The following is a 15,837-nucleotide window of genomic DNA, read 5'->3' on the forward strand; positions in this document are numbered from 1 at the left end:
GGCTATCAACAAAATATCCCCTACTAGTCCTTTCAGACTCTTGGGTTGACTCCCATTCTCTAGTTCTATCTGCTAGGTCTAAAAGAAAATTCCAAGCTTCGGAATCATCGATGAATGATGTAAATCTGTGGGGCACATTGATTCCAAAAGTTGCTTTGTTTGGTAATCGATACCCTCATAAATTATTTGGCATAAATGCCATAATTCTATACCATGGTGAGGGCATTCTTGGAGAAGGCTTTGAAACCTCTCCATTACCTTAGCAAAGGACTCATTGGGTTTCTGACGAAATTGAAGAATATCATTTCTTATTTTGTTCGTCTTAGAGAAAGGAAAGAATTTCTTTAAGAATAGGACAGTAAATTGTTCCCATGTGATAATGCTATCCCTAGGTAAGCTATAAAGCCACTTTTTAGCTTGATCCTTTAATGCAAATGTAATGAATCTTAGTCTTACAGCATCATCAGTGAGCTGTTGTACCTTCATAAGGACACAAACCTCCTCAAACTCCCTAAGGAACAAATATGCATCTTGATCAGGTAACCCATGAAATTGGGGTAACATAGATAGATAATGAGATTTGAGCTCAAAATTATTACCCCTCACTTCAGGTAAACGTATACAAGAAGGTTGTGCAGATCGGGTAGGATAAAATCTATCCCTAAGACTCTTAGGTGGAGGTGGTGGAGGTAGACCTTCCATGGTCAAGTTAGACACTCGTACAATTCTATTTGTAGAATCACGAGTCCAGGACACACATGCACTAACCACTTAATGCAATTAATGACTCTTATGAAAGAAAATAAATAAAGTAACTAAAGAATAAAAGAAAAGAAAATAACAAAAATGAAGGGAAAGTAGTGAATTTCCCACCACAAAGATTGAAACAATGATTCCAAAGCTGTAAGGTTGCCGTATAGCTGAGCGCTTATAGGTTTGACAGCAAGAGAATCCGTATAGTCTTCGGAGCCACCTACAATCGAATCCTGGGATTACCGGTAGAGTGGGGACTACTATACGTTTTTGTTTCTACTCAAGTTAAGAGTAATATCTTTGAATTTTAATTTTTTATTTTTAAATCACTTCGATTTACCTAAGAATTAGAAAAACAAAGTGGACTAATACCTCCCCGGCAACGGCGCCAAAAACTTGTTTGTGAATTTTAAAAGTAACCGCAAGCGCACGGTATCGTGTAGCTAACGGGTCGATCTCAGGGAGATATGCCACTTAGAATTTGAACTTCTTAATAGTAATGCGAGAGTGGAATGATTCAATTTTTTTGTTAACTAATTAATTAAACTAAACGATCTATATATCTAATGTAATCGAATTGAAACGAACAATAAATTAAACACAATCAATGCATAAATAAAAGACAGGAAAATGCAGATGCAACACCACCCGTCACACGAGAGGCACCGCGGGGGGTTGCTCCGGTTATGTGGTCCGAGATTATGAATGAATAGGCAGAACAATAAATAATGCTGAAAGTAAATCCTAAATTAAGAATATAGAGGGGTAGATAGAAGCGGGAATGGAGGGAGGAGAGAAGATTAATAAAGAAGGTTACTTACTTGCGAATTGAACAAACGATTCGAATCTCAACCAACCCTAACAACCAGATCTAGATCTAGAATGATCTAAATCTGCAATTGCTAGATCCAGAGAAAAACGAATCTAAAAAAATAGAATCTTGAACTTGAAGCTTGAACTTGAATTGCATTACATAAAAAGATTAAACCTAAACATTGAATCTAGAAATTTAAATCTCACTAATGCAAGCAAAGAAAACTAGAGAAAACATAAATAAACTGAAGAGAGAAGAAAGAATGCTTCTACTAAGCTCTAAGACACGTCCTCCTTTGATGGAATATGATCTCCTTTTATAGAGTTTACATGAGATATGAAGCACGGCTGAATTTGAATAAAACTCAGGGTTTCTATCTGACTCATCCAATTAGGGTTTTGACGTACTAATCGCGCCAACTTAGAGAGATCAGATGCATAATCCCACCTTTGGATTTGAGGTTTAAGTAGTCGTGAAGCTCTCCTCCAAAAATCAGCACGATCGGACATCGGATGACTGTTCGATGAAGGGTTTGATCGAAACTGGACAGAGGCATTCAAAAACGGGATTTTTGCTTCATCCTTATCTGAAAATAATTCTTTTTCCTCTTTTTCTTTCTTTAATCAAATCCCAAATAGAAAATAAGATATTGAGGTATGCAAGGACTCTTTTCCATCTGGACTCTCTCAATAATATCTCTGTAGATTTGATTTAAAATCTCAGCCGTAGATCAAATTTGCCTTCTTTATCTCTTCAATATTTCGGATTTGGCCCGTAATCACACATCTCTAGCCCATCATGCTCCAGATCAGGTCCATTTTCGCATTTGAGAATTTGAATGGACTTCTTGACGAGTAAAATAGCATGATTCAAGCCCAAAACTCTAAATATTTGCTTAAATCTTGAAAAGTCCTAAAATCTGCAAAAACAACATAAAACCCAAGGTAACTCCATTCTAAGTGTATAAAATGCATGCTTTATGCCTTAAGATTTCACACATAAATGTGTTCATCACTAGGCATCTCAAAAAGTTTTATCCTTGAGGATGATTTCAATTTTGTTCGCGATGTAATCATTTTCAACTCAATCAATGCAATTTTTGGCTTTCAACAAACTATCTTTTGATTGGGGGGCATCATACACCACATTCAAGAACAAGATCCAACTATAAGGCATCGGATGAAAATTCGTAAGGGTCCTTCAACACTTCAACACTTATGGAAATTTTTCGAACATTCTTAAGTCGGGGCATCGGATGAAAATCCGAGTGAGTTCCTTTTGCAAGGCGTCGGTTTGAAACCCGAGTGAGTTCCTTCTCAGACTTATTGTATTTCTCCGGAAATCCTTAAGTAAAGGCATCGGTTTAAAACCCGAGTGAGTTCCTTCTTAGACTTATTGTATTTCTCCGGAAATCCTTAAGTAAAGGCATTGGTTTAAAACCCGAGTGAGTTCCTTCTCAGACTTATTGTATTTCTCCGGAAATCCTTAAGTAAAGGCATTGTTTCAGACAACTAAGACCTAATACAACGGCGATTAAAGTGGCTAGCAAAGTTCAAGATAAAGTAATTTCTTATTTCTTCAAAAGATCCAAAGAGGCCAGTATCAAAACAATTACAAGAGCTGATACAATCTTCGATCAAAGAAGAAAGTCATTACAGGTGATTGTTAACAAGTTATACAAGATCGACGCGACTTTGCTAGAACAAACATATGAGTCAACCATTGGTAGGGATTCAAGGAAAAGAAGAGAAGAAATGAGGATTACAAAAATATTTCGGTATGCATAAAATCCTCCGCAATTTCATACTCTTTGTCCAGCTTGTCCAGGAGAAGAACGGTCCTCGACCAAACTCGCATTCAGTACAAGCTCGTCATAATTGACTTCTTCTAGCGGAGAATAAACAGGAGAATCTTCCAGAAATTGCATAATATCTGGATCGGAAGGTGGAGGATCAATCTTATCCTTGGTCCAGTCGGGAGGAGGAATACCCAGGTCGGTAAATACTTCAGGATGGCAAACAAGACTTGTAGGGAGTCGTATCAAAATGAGAATCCTTCCTTAATATTGATTCCCATACTTCGTTCTCACCATCCCGGTACGCCTGCAAGTTATAAGCATTCAGCATATCAACAAAGGGCTTACTGTGTAAATACTTGAAGACGCAGGCTCTGCGAACATCAGTTGGAAGGGATTCGGGCAAAGGAACGACAGCTTGCCTTTCATATAACGTTTCAGATCCTTTGGCTCCTGACTTTCCAACTGTTCGCTCCAGTCGCCGGATCTTCTCCCTGGCGTCATCCAAGTCCGACCGAAGACGACCAATCATCGAATTTTTTTCTCCTGCCACCTCCCAAGCTAGATTCCGAAAGGCGAGCAATCTCAACATCTTTAGCTTCAGAGATTTCCCGAAGCCTAGAAACTTCATTGCTCAACCTCTGAGTCTAGTAACTTGCTTCCACTTGGTTGTGGAAGTTACCGAAGAAGACTCCCGCAAACAACTTCCGAGTTAGCGAGGAGCGAGAAAAGTAATTTTTCACAATCGAGAGGATAATGAAAAAAGACTTACATCACCAAGTGACTTCGTAAAGACTTCATCCGGAAGTTTGGAAAGAAGCTGCGCTCTCGAAAGTCATTCGAGCAGCGGTACACCATTCCAACACTCTGTCAAACTCGTTTGACACTAATTCAGGCGAAGGATGAGAAGGATGAACCACACCAAGAGAAGGATGAGCTTCATCACTTGTCACCCGACGGCACTTCCTAGTGGCAAAATCCTCCAACTCAGAAGAGGAGGATGCCAAACAAGCACTAGAGTTAGAAATAGGAGCAGCACCTGTTGGGACCACACCTTCATCAGACGCCAACATAGTTGCCTCGGATGCCCGAAGAGTCTCCTTCGGGGGTGCACCAATAGGCTCACCAAAAGGCTCACCACCAGGAGCGCCAGCAGCACCATCGGCAACGGAGTGATCAAGATCTTCCTGGGAAAGACAAGCGATCACTTCGGGCAAAGGAGGCGCAGGGACGGCATTAATAGAAACTGCGGGAATCTGACTTGAAGATTCACCGCCAGCGATCGCCTTACGCTTGGAGGATTCACTAGCTGAAACCACCGCACTGGCCCCAACCACCACCGACGGAACGATTTTCTTGCAAGATTTTGCTCTGATAAAGTTCGGGTTGATCTTGGGAGCCACTATGCAACACAACAAAAAAACCAGCCGTATCGATCTGAAAACGAAACGACCAGCAACAGCGGGGAAACCCTAGTTTTCTAAAGCTTCTGACAAACCAACAAACTAAACCCCAAGTATAACTACTGTGCAGTTTACTCAGGGGGAAGTGGGGAAAGAGATGAGTAATCAAAAAACTCACTTGTTCAGAAGTGGATAGAGCTGTTGTTGGAGTACGAGGAATACGGAAGCAGGCCGAAGGACGAAAGGTTGCTTTGGCACTTTAGCAAATCTAACTTGCAGAAGTCAGGATAGATGGAGAGTACCCACGAAGGCTTTAAATAGCCTCAGGTATAAGACGACAGTTGAAGGCTAAGGACAACCGACGACCCAGATCAAAATGACGCTTCGAAATCCTCAAAAAGCAAGATCAACGGTCGAAGGGATGCCACATGGAAACATGTGGAAGCGAGCACCTGATGCAGAGATACCTCCAATTATCGCATCGCCATTAAAATAACGGATGTATTTCCGATTCATTGGAAACAGTGAATGGTATACAAAAGCAGGAAAACGTTTGAACTTCGCGAGAAGGGAAACGTGCGGACTTTGCAATAAATGAAGTAGTGGGGAAGATTAATGCATCTTCCCGAAACGCATCTTCACAATATTTCTACAAGATTATTATTCGGCGAGGAATGAAAAGTTAAGTGATAAGTTTTATCATTAATACTTTGATATTCAAGGCAAGATTTCGGCAGGAGACGGGGAAATTTAGAGGCCAATATGAAAAAAGAAATGTCTATTCATTAAATTGAGGGTAAATCTTTACAAAAGGACAACTCCCTAAGCCTTTTCTTCATTGTTGCCCGAGGGACCCTGGTCGGAAGGACTTTTCTCAGGACCATGAGAAGAGCCTTCCTCAAGAGTGGCATCTGCTAAGTCCTCTACAGCAACAACTTGAGACTCGGCTTGTGATTTCTCCTCTGGAAGTGCCGGCTCGTCATTCAGGTATGCCTCATATTGAGGGTCAGCTGGAAAAGGATCATCTTCTTCCTGAGCCCAGTCCGGGAGATCCATACCAACTTTCCCGAAGACCTCTTGGTGGCATACCTCACGAAAAGGAGCAGTGTCGAAGTCAGGGATCGTTCCAAGGATTTGCTCCCAAACGTCGTTCTGACCCATGCGATAAGCTTGAATGTTGTAGAGACCTAGCAACTCGGAGAAAGGTACGCTGTTCAGGTATTTCCGAATGCACTCCTTCTGAAGCTCTGGCTTTATAGGCTCAGGCTTGCTAGGGAACGCCAACTTCAGATGTTCTTCGAGCTCCCTACTTTTGATTTCAAGGCTGTCACCAAACAACGTGGCAGCTGCCTTTTGCTTCCTGGCCTCGCGCTCGGCAGCAGTGACACGAATTTTCGAAGCTTCGAGGGCTTCCTTGAGGGAGATCACTTCTTCCTCATGCTTTTTCTGCAGCTCCACGGTAGCTACAGTCAGCTGGTCTATTTCAGAATTGGCCTTGGCCAATTTCTCTTCACAAGTTTGCAGCAAGGAGCTGGTGCGACCAACCCGGCTCAATGCTTCCATGTGTTGATAAAAGCTCAACACAAACATTCTCCGGGAAGGCGGAAGATATCGAGAAGAAGTCATAAGAAATTATGAAAACATAAGTAAGCAAGAAGACCGGTACCTTGTAGATTGACTAACAAGGGAGGTGTCATCCAGGGCTTCAAACTCCTGGCGATCAGAAGGAGCAAGACTGAGGGAGCTCCATTCTGCAGCTTTCTCGAGATCCCGAGTAACCCTGTCGGTCATCTTCAGGGTCCACTGGGGGAGGAAGACCTCCTCACCATCCGTCGAAGCTTTGGATTTTTTATTGGAGGGAGCATCAATTGTGTCATGCCTCCTCTTGGTTCGGGCGGAGGAAGAGACATTAGCCCTCTCCACCATTGGTTTCTTCCCTTTACCCGAAGCATCGGCTACAGGCCTGATATTCCTGATACCCTTGTAAGAGGGGTCGGGAGAGGGAAGAGAAGCCTCTTGATCTACGGTCAAGACCCTGGGCGATCGTTGCTCGGCTGTCACAACGGCCCTAGCGGCCTTCACCCGCAGAGCTTTCGGGGTTCATTCCGGGAGGCACTTGCAAAGAAGAAGGAAAAGAGTCGGGAATTCAAAACATATCACTTCAGTCAAATCAAAGGATGATGGTTAGAAGCTCACAATGAGCCAAGCCCCAGTACTGAAGGATGGAGTTATACTCCACTTCATATCCATGTATCTCTTGATACCACGGAATGGATTTGATCTTCCTGATGGCCGCCTTGTCTTCTCTGGATAAGGGAAGGCCCCGGTTACTCTCAGACGAAGAAGTAAACCTCCTCCAGGTGGTTGGGAAGTTACGATCTGATGGAGGCGCTCGACAGAAAAAGTATCGTTCGCGCCATCTTTTGTGGTTAGAAGGGCAAGTTCCTTTGACAAGGATGCTGCCCCTCCAATCAAGTTCATCCTTATTGCGTTTGGAAAGAAAAACCCATCTGGGAGGATGGGAGATAGAAAGAACATGAAAATGTACAAAAAGAGAAAGAGATGGCGTAATGCCAAGCTCAAAACACAAACCCAAGAAGCCGAAAATGAGACGCCAGCTATTGGGGAGGAGCATTCCGGGACAAATGTTCCAGTGATTCAAAACTGCCGGAGAACAAAGGATTAAAAAAGGGAAAGCGAACCCCGCTTTCCAGTGCATCTATATACAGAGAAAATTCACCCGAAAGGGGTGAATCAACCCTCTCATCAGGGTAGGGAGCCCTAACCTGATATGAGGAAGGAAGATCAAAATCTTGGACAGCTGAAAGAAGGGTTTCCTCATTGTAAATGGAGGGAACAGAGCCAGGTCCACCATTGGACCCGGAGGTTTGAGGCTGCCTAGAAGACTCGACAATCTTGGAAGATCCAGACTCGAGAAGGACAGGAGAAGTTTCGGTTTTTCTTTCAAAACCTTTTTGAGAAACTTCAGCGAACTCCTGCCAGAGGACGGTTAGGGTTTTGTTATCACTATCCGACTATTAGGGAGCAGGAGAAGCAAAAGCATCACTGCTATTACCAACATGGGGTACTAAAGAAGCCCTATCATCCGCCATTACTCGTTTTAGTAAACTACAAAAGGAAAAAGACCAGTAAACTTACTGATTCAGTGAGACGGAAGCTTGAGAGCAGGAAGGCGCGAAGCAGACAACAAAGGTTCAAATTCCAGACAGGAAGAATGAAACCTACGAAGACAACGAACCGCTTTTAAAACTCCCGCACGAGTGTTCGGGAATCTGAACGATCGAGATTTATTCAAAATCAACGATCAAGATTGAAAGATGTTTTGAAAGTTTGAACTCACGAATCCGAAATAGGTGTTCGGAAACCGTCGCTTGGATGACGTGAGCCACGACAGATCAACTACAACGAGATATGTGGCCTTACACTCACAACGCTCGTGGAAAGGTGACCACCGCATTAAATGTGATATGACATTTAATGAAGCACGCAGAGATCATCACCTGACGATGAACCCAGTTAAAAACCAAGCCCTCGGGATCGACCGAACCCTTGGTCTAGGGGGCTCGTGATATGGAGAGTTTATGAATAGACCGGGTTCATACCTGGTCCGACCCTCGACCCGGTCGAGACGGAGAAAACCGAATCGCTCCCGAGCGAACCGGATCCGAAAGATGGCTTGCTGAAGAAGAAAGTTTATTCGGCGGCAAGCGTGCCCTAATCTTACTTATGGATTAGGGTAATCACCCTAATGATGGCAGACTCAAACTGACGGCTGCGGATAATCATTATCAAAGGGATAACCATCGCATAACCTAAAAGTTATCTCAAGAGTCCTCTATTAGCCCAAACTAGTAGAAGTCTATCGCTCAACGGATCTAACTGATAAGATCCAACGACTACCCGAAGAAGGCTCAAGTGCATCCAACGAAGGAGATTCAAAGGTACACTCTATATAAACCTCACTACTATACAAGGTGAGGGACGGATCAATCGATCGAAAAGAATGCTATCTAAGACTCAGGTTCAGATACATACTGATAGATCTAAACTATCCGCGATCTGCTATCTAGATCACCTTTCCCAGTTCTTCATTCCTCAGCTCTGTGCTTCTAGCAGAGCCGTTTGTGATTAAGTTCATCAATTGACTTAGCCTTCGGAGGTGGACTCCCGACCCCAGCGGTCGGGCCACATCTGACGCTTTCGTTTTGCAGGACATCACGTGGAGATCCAAGGGCTAAGCAGATTTTGGACGCATCAGGTAGTATCCTAACATATAGAGTACCTCAAAACACTAATCAAATCAAGTCTTCAAGTTACAAATTAGGAAACAAAAAGTTACCATAATTAGATCAATCATGGTTCTTGAAGAATTCAAGATATAAATCATAGACAAGAACAATAGGAGAATGAATCATTGATTCAGATAAAGATATCATGGAAGGCATACTTAGATCTTCAAGAAAATAGACCTAAGAGCATAAATCTAAATAAGGAAACAAAACCTACCATAGATGTAACTATCATGATTCATGAAGAAAGCATGGTATGGTAGAAGAGAAACAACTAGAGATTGATAGATCATGGATCATGTAAAGAAAACACAACAATTGACTACTAACATGATCAATATAGTAGATCTAAGAAGATCAGAATTTAAATCAAAAGATGAACAAAGACAACATCATGATTTGATCTCAATACACACATTGCTACCACGGGTCGTTTGGTCTCAATACCCTTCTGATTCGGGTCTGATATAATAGGGACATCCTAACCAAACACTGCTAGACAGCCCTAGGTATGACAACCAATGATTCGGGAAAGTGTCGATGGGCATCTTCGGAGAACATCCCATACTATTCCCTCCGATGTCCAAGGACAAAAGTGTCCAAAGGACACTTCCCAATCCCAAACCATACTTAATCAAACACATTCTCAGATCAGTCATGACATACACAACCAACAATTCATCATATAAAAGAGAATGTAAAAGCATAATCCGATCAAGCAGTAATAAACATTTCATATAAGCTTGAATAATGAAAAGAATACATAAACAAGTGCTACTGTACTTACAGTAGTATATCAGAAGTATAAAGTACAAGAACAGTAAACAAACTCATAGTTTCATAAAGTAGAAACCAGAGAGTATGCGATCTATGGTATTATGAAATAACTGTCCTTACCTTGATTATTGTCGAAGATAATCCAAAGATCAAAGAGAGGGACACCAAACTTGGCAAATAAACCCCTAACAATCATAGATATAACATTAGGAAAGATGCCTAAAGATCAGAGAGCAAACGAATCAAAGTGAGCAAAAATTGAAGCTACTGCCTGCATTGGTCGAGTGCCTTGGTCTCCTGACCCAGTCGACCAATCAAGTCAGTACGGAATTGCAGAATTTAGATTGGCCATAACTTCTTCGTTAGAAGTCGGATTGTTCCGAAATTCGAAGGGGACTTCCTAGGATGTATTAGAATCATATGGGAAGATAAAATCATCAAATCATGGTCAAAATATGGGTTCTTGATTTGACCCAAGAAACTAGGGTTTCAAGAAATATGGGTTCTTGATTTGACCCAAGAATCATATGGGAAGATAAAATCATCAAGTCATGGCACCCATAAAAAGGTTATGATCACGGAATGAAAGGAAATGATTGCTATCAAGAAAGTAACACGAAATCATCGAAAATCTAGTTTAGATTAATATAAACATTGTCCATGAGGTTTCCCTCGCATGGGAGGTTACCAAAGGTTTCCAGATAGATCATACAAGGGTTAGGGTTTCAAGAAATTAATCAGGCAAGGGTTAAGATCATGACGATGATCATAGATCTCAAAAAAATGAAGGAGATCATGAAGGGAAGGTTGCAAGAATGCAACATCTTCTTCCTGATCTCAGTTAAGAACAAGATCGAAGAAAGAATAATTAAAAATTCAGAAGAGATACTAACCTTGAATCTGCAGAGGAGTCTTCAAAATCAGAGAAGAGAGGCTTCAGATCTGCAGAGGAGTCTTCAAAATCACCAAAGAGAGTTTCGGAGAGGTCTTCTCACGTTCAAAAAGTGTTTAGGAGGCAGCCGTAACAAAGAAACACGAAGTCGGGTTTAAATATAAGTGAAAAACCCTAAAATTCCATTTTCTCGGATTTGACAATCCTTTGGCCGAGTGGTTGGTCGACTGGCCCAGTCAACCAATCAGTCAACCAAGCAGAACAACAAGGTTCAAACAGGGATTCGGAGGGCTATACAAGGTCAAATTGAGTGAGTTTTCCTTCTACAAGTCAGTAAAGAAGTCTAGTTTCCAGAAATATATTCATATCAAGCATGGGAGTTCATTAGGTCCACCAACTAACCTCACCTTCTTATGCGTAAGCAGGATTATCCAGACATAGTTCAGCAAATTCGGACAGGGATTTGGAGGGTTATATGGGGTCTAATTGAGTGGGGTTTTCTCCTACAAGTCCATCATGAAGTATAGTTTTGGGAGATACCTTCGGATTGAGCACAAGAGTTCATTAGGTATTTTAACTAATTCACCCCTCTTCGGGGCGCAGATTCAAAACTAACATTGACAATGCTCTCAAGTGAGGGGCATCATCGTCAATGTCCATGGGCTTGGGCTCCGATACCAAATCATCAACCAAAATGGTCTACAAGTCTCTTTTTCCCCCACTTCGAGTCTTCGGACCTACAAAATAACAGATTCCGGGCCGGGTCAAGGTTAGGATATGGCCGGACATTACAGATCTACCCTAAGGGAAAGGTCTGGCATGACTTCCTAAGGTGTAACATTTAAACTAGCCCTTCTTTACCCAAAACAGATAGGGTGTCCTGGCTAGGTTTGGGCTGGATTTCACATTCTCCCCCCCTTAAAATAATTTCGTCCTCGAAATTGGGAGAGTACTTGGTTTCAAAAAAAGCAGGGGTACTTTCCTATTATCTTGGCTTCCTTCTCCCAAAGTCTTCGGAAGACAAATAACAATAAGTCTTATGTAAGGAAACAAGGAATATATCTGACATGCTTTGAAATCAAATCGAAAGTATGATCATGGCGAAGATAAATATGAAGATCATAAAACTTTAAGAATGAAAGGAGATTGTAGAAGAGATGGTTGCAGGGATCAATATGTTGCAAGGATGCAACATCTTCTTCATAATCTCAATCTCAAAGAATAAATCATAGCAAGAGTAGATCAATACAACACAAGAGAGATTACTAATCTATGATTGAAGAATAGGAGATGAAAAGCTTGAAGTCTTGAAACAATTAGAAGGAATAACAAATCATGAAGATCACACTTGATTTCTCTTCGAAATCATCATGTGGAGAATTCACAAGGTTATAGAGTGTATGGAGATCCATTCTAGAACAGTAGGGATAGAAGGATCAGTCATGGGAATGATTTAAGATCATCCTCCTATCAAAGGGAATGTAAGGCACAAGAAGAAATCGTGGAGAGAATAGATCAGCTTTGGGATAAACTTCTACCAAACAAAACTAGGCAATTCGTACATCCGAGAATAAATCGAACAATGCATATGGTACAACAGCAAGGTTAGGGTCGTCCCCGAAATTGAAAGCATACTTGGGCTTCCACTAAGATGAGGAAACTTCTTCAGGGGTGTGATTCTTCCATTGAATCTTTACCAGGGGGTGGAAGGTACAACAAAAATGGATCTAATAGGTAAAGAACATTGGACTCTTGGCTAACTTCTTAAACAGCTAAGAGGAATTCAAAACAATACTGACAAGCACTTTTAATCAAGACTAGTCAAACTCATATGGTAAGAATAAATCAAAACAATGCATATGGCCTATATGCAATGCATCAGTAAGGAATAAATCAAGCAACACATATGATATGTATGTAATGCATAAGTAAAGAATAAATAAGGGCAATGCATGTGGTATTCATACAATGCTCAAGCAAAGATAAATCAAAGCAGTGCATATGGTATGTATACAATGCATAAGTAAAGAATAGATCAATAGCAGAAGTTAAAGGATATGAGCAACGTACCGGTTACGAGATTTTGGTTTGGTTCTAACTCGCTTCCAACTACGCTACACAGTTTACCAGCAGGAGGGGCTTGAACTAACCTTGCAGCTAAAGCAGCTCGACGACTTAGTTTATGAGGGCAGCGACGGGCAAAATGTCCTTTTTGACTACAGTAAAAACAAGCAAAGTTTCCTTGTCCTAAAGCTCGCACTGGCTCTAGAGATCTTTGATTCACTGGCCTCAGGTCTGCAGCAATTTGATTGAGTTTTGCATTCCCAACACTTTGTCCCACAGTCTGGGGCTGATAAGTCGAGGTGGAATACGGTGCAGGCCTAGTGAACTTTCTGTCGGTCCTTTTAGCATAGCTAGGACTTCTACTGGGTAGGGACTTCTGGTGACAAAACTTCTTTCATCCAACTTCAGGCATAGTAGCAAGATTAGGGTTTGTCTGGGCAGCAGCACGGGTCTCGCATAGCCATAATCCAAGTCAAGATTCGGTTGAACTGTGCACTCTGCTGTTGCAACATATCCCCCATAAGATTAATGATTTCTTGGTAGTTGACCACTGGAGAAGCACCGGATGGGTTACCGGTCGCTTGACTTTTCAGAGGGTTCTGGGCCTCAACACTGCCAGAGGACACTCTAGCTCTAGGAACAACTCTCTTTCCATTCCCACTTGAGGAAGCACCAGAGTTCCTTCTTCCGGTCATTTTGACAAACGAATCGAAAGTCAAAAATCTACGAGAATATGTCCAAATTCAAAATCACACTTCCAACATGTCAAACATACTTGATTACAACTGCACATGCCATTAAAATCCAAACAATGCATCAAAATCAATATTATCCAAGACTGCCAAAACAGCAAAATCTGCCCTGCTTGAAAAACAGCCTTGAAGGGACCAATTTCTCTATTTCAATCCCATTTCAACGCTTCCAACTTGAGTGAGGTTTTCTTCTACAAGTCAATAAAGAAGTCTAGTTTCGAGAAATACCTTCATATCAAGCATGGGAGTTCATTAGGTCCACCAACTAACCTCACCTTCTTATGCGCAAGCAGGATTTGCCATACATAGTTCAGCAACTTTGGACAGGGATTTGGAGGGTTATATGGGGTCAAATTGAGTGGGGTTATCTCCTACAATTCCATCAAGAAGTATAGTTTTGGGAGATACCTTCGGATTTAGCACAGGAGTTCATTAGGTATTTCAACTAATTCACCCCTCTTCGGTGTGGAGATTCAAAACTAACACTGACAATGCTCTCAAGTGAGGGGCATCATCGTCAATGTCCATGGGCTTGGGCTCCGATACCAAATCATCAACCAAAAGGGTCTACAAGTCTCTTTTTCCCCACTTCGGGTCTTCGGACCTACAACATAACAGATTCCGGGCAGGGTCAAGGTTAGGATAAGGCCGGACATTACAGATCTACCCTAAGGGAAAGGTCTGGCATGACTTCCTAAGGCTTTCAAAGATAATAACACTGAAATCAAGGTCCAAATTTAAGGTGTAACATTTAAACTTACCCTTCTTTACCCAAAACAGATAGGGTGTCCTGGCTAGGTTTGGGCTGGATTTCACATCGGGATTCAAAGCAATCTTTTCAATCTTCTCTTCCAACTCTTGATCAGAACTTTGCAAAGCAACAATCATGTCTCTAAGGGTGGATCTTGCCGTCATGGCATAAAGAATACAATCCGAACCAGACCATTTCCAAACCAAACCTTTCCATCGACGACGACAAAGGCCGACTCTAAGCATTCAAGTCCAAGTCCTTCCTTTGACTTTTCCTAGTAAGAGCATCCGCAACAGCATTAGCCTTACCTAGCTGATACTGGATGTCACAATCATAATCAGAGACCAATTCTAACCATCTTCTTTGTCTCATGTTCAGCTCCTTTTGGGTGAAGAAGTATTTAAACTCTTATGATCTGTGAAGATAGCGATCTTCTCACCGTACAGGTAATATCTCCAAATCTTCAAAGCAAAGACAATGCCGGCAAGCTCTAAATCATGAGTGGGGTAGTTCCGCCCATAATCCTTAATTGCCGAGAGGCATATGCCACTACCTTACCATGTTGCATCAACACGCAACCCAAACCGTTCTTGGAAGCATCAGTGTAGATTGTCAACCCACCGGAACTCTCATCAAGTATAGTCAAAAATCTAACTTTCAGCTCTTCGAAATTCTTATCGCAAGCTTCGGTCCACACAAACTTCTCTTCTTTTCTAGTTAGCTTAGTCATAGGAGCAGCCAACCTAGAAAAGTTCTCAATGAACCTTCTATAGTATCCCGCCAATCCAAGGAATCTTCTTATCTCAGTCACGGTCTTTGGTCTTTTCCAATCAGCAACTGTTTGCACCTTCTTAGGATCCACACGAATACCTTCGGCTGAAACAACATGGCCGAGAAATACTACCCTTGAGAGCCAAAACTCACACTTGCTAAACTTAGCATAGAGCTTCTTTTCTCTCAACCTTTGCAATGTGAAATTTAGGTGTTTCACATTCTCTTTTTCATTCTTCGAGTAGATCAAGATGTCATCAATGAAAACGATCACAAACTTATCTACCACATCATGAAATACTCGGTTCATAAGATCCATGAACACGGCAGGAGCATTAGTTAAACCAAAAGTCATAACTCTAAATTCATAATGTCCATACCTTGTTATAAACGTTGTCTTAAATATATCACTTGACTTCACTTTCAATTGATGATATCTGGATCTCAAGTCAATCTTCGAAAACATAGCCGCGCCTTTCAACTGATCGAAAAGATCATCAATCCGGGGCAGCGGGTATCTATTCTTGATGGTCAACTTGTTCAACTCCCGGTAATCAATGCATAGACGCATGCTACCGTCCTTCTTCTTCACAAACAAGACTAGAGCTCCCCAAGATGATACACTTGGTTGCACAAAACCTCTCTCTAAGAGCTCATTCAGTTGTGTTTGCAACACTTCTAACTCGGTAGGTGCCATTCTATGCGGAGCTTTAGATACCAGAGGGCAATCTTGACAGATCATCTGGAAACACATC

At 41.8% G+C, this 15,837-nt stretch overlaps 1 non-coding gene across 1 annotated transcript; it reads left to right on the forward strand.

The window, feature by feature from the left end:
- The first annotated feature begins 208 nt into the window (after positions 1-208).
- LOC149029077 (small nucleolar RNA R71) lies at positions 209-315 on the forward strand. The gene has a single exon (XR_016171347.1). It is a non-coding gene; the product is annotated as a small nucleolar RNA R71 (small nucleolar RNA).
- The last annotated feature ends 15,522 nt before the right edge of the window (positions 316-15,837 follow it).

The sequence above is a fragment of the Hakea prostrata genome, chromosome 1 (genome assembly GCF_041222555.1).
Source record: "Hakea prostrata isolate BN-2017 chromosome 1, UWA_Hpros_2, whole genome shotgun sequence".
Classification (NCBI taxonomy): domain Eukaryota; kingdom Viridiplantae; phylum Streptophyta; class Magnoliopsida; order Proteales; family Proteaceae; genus Hakea; species Hakea prostrata.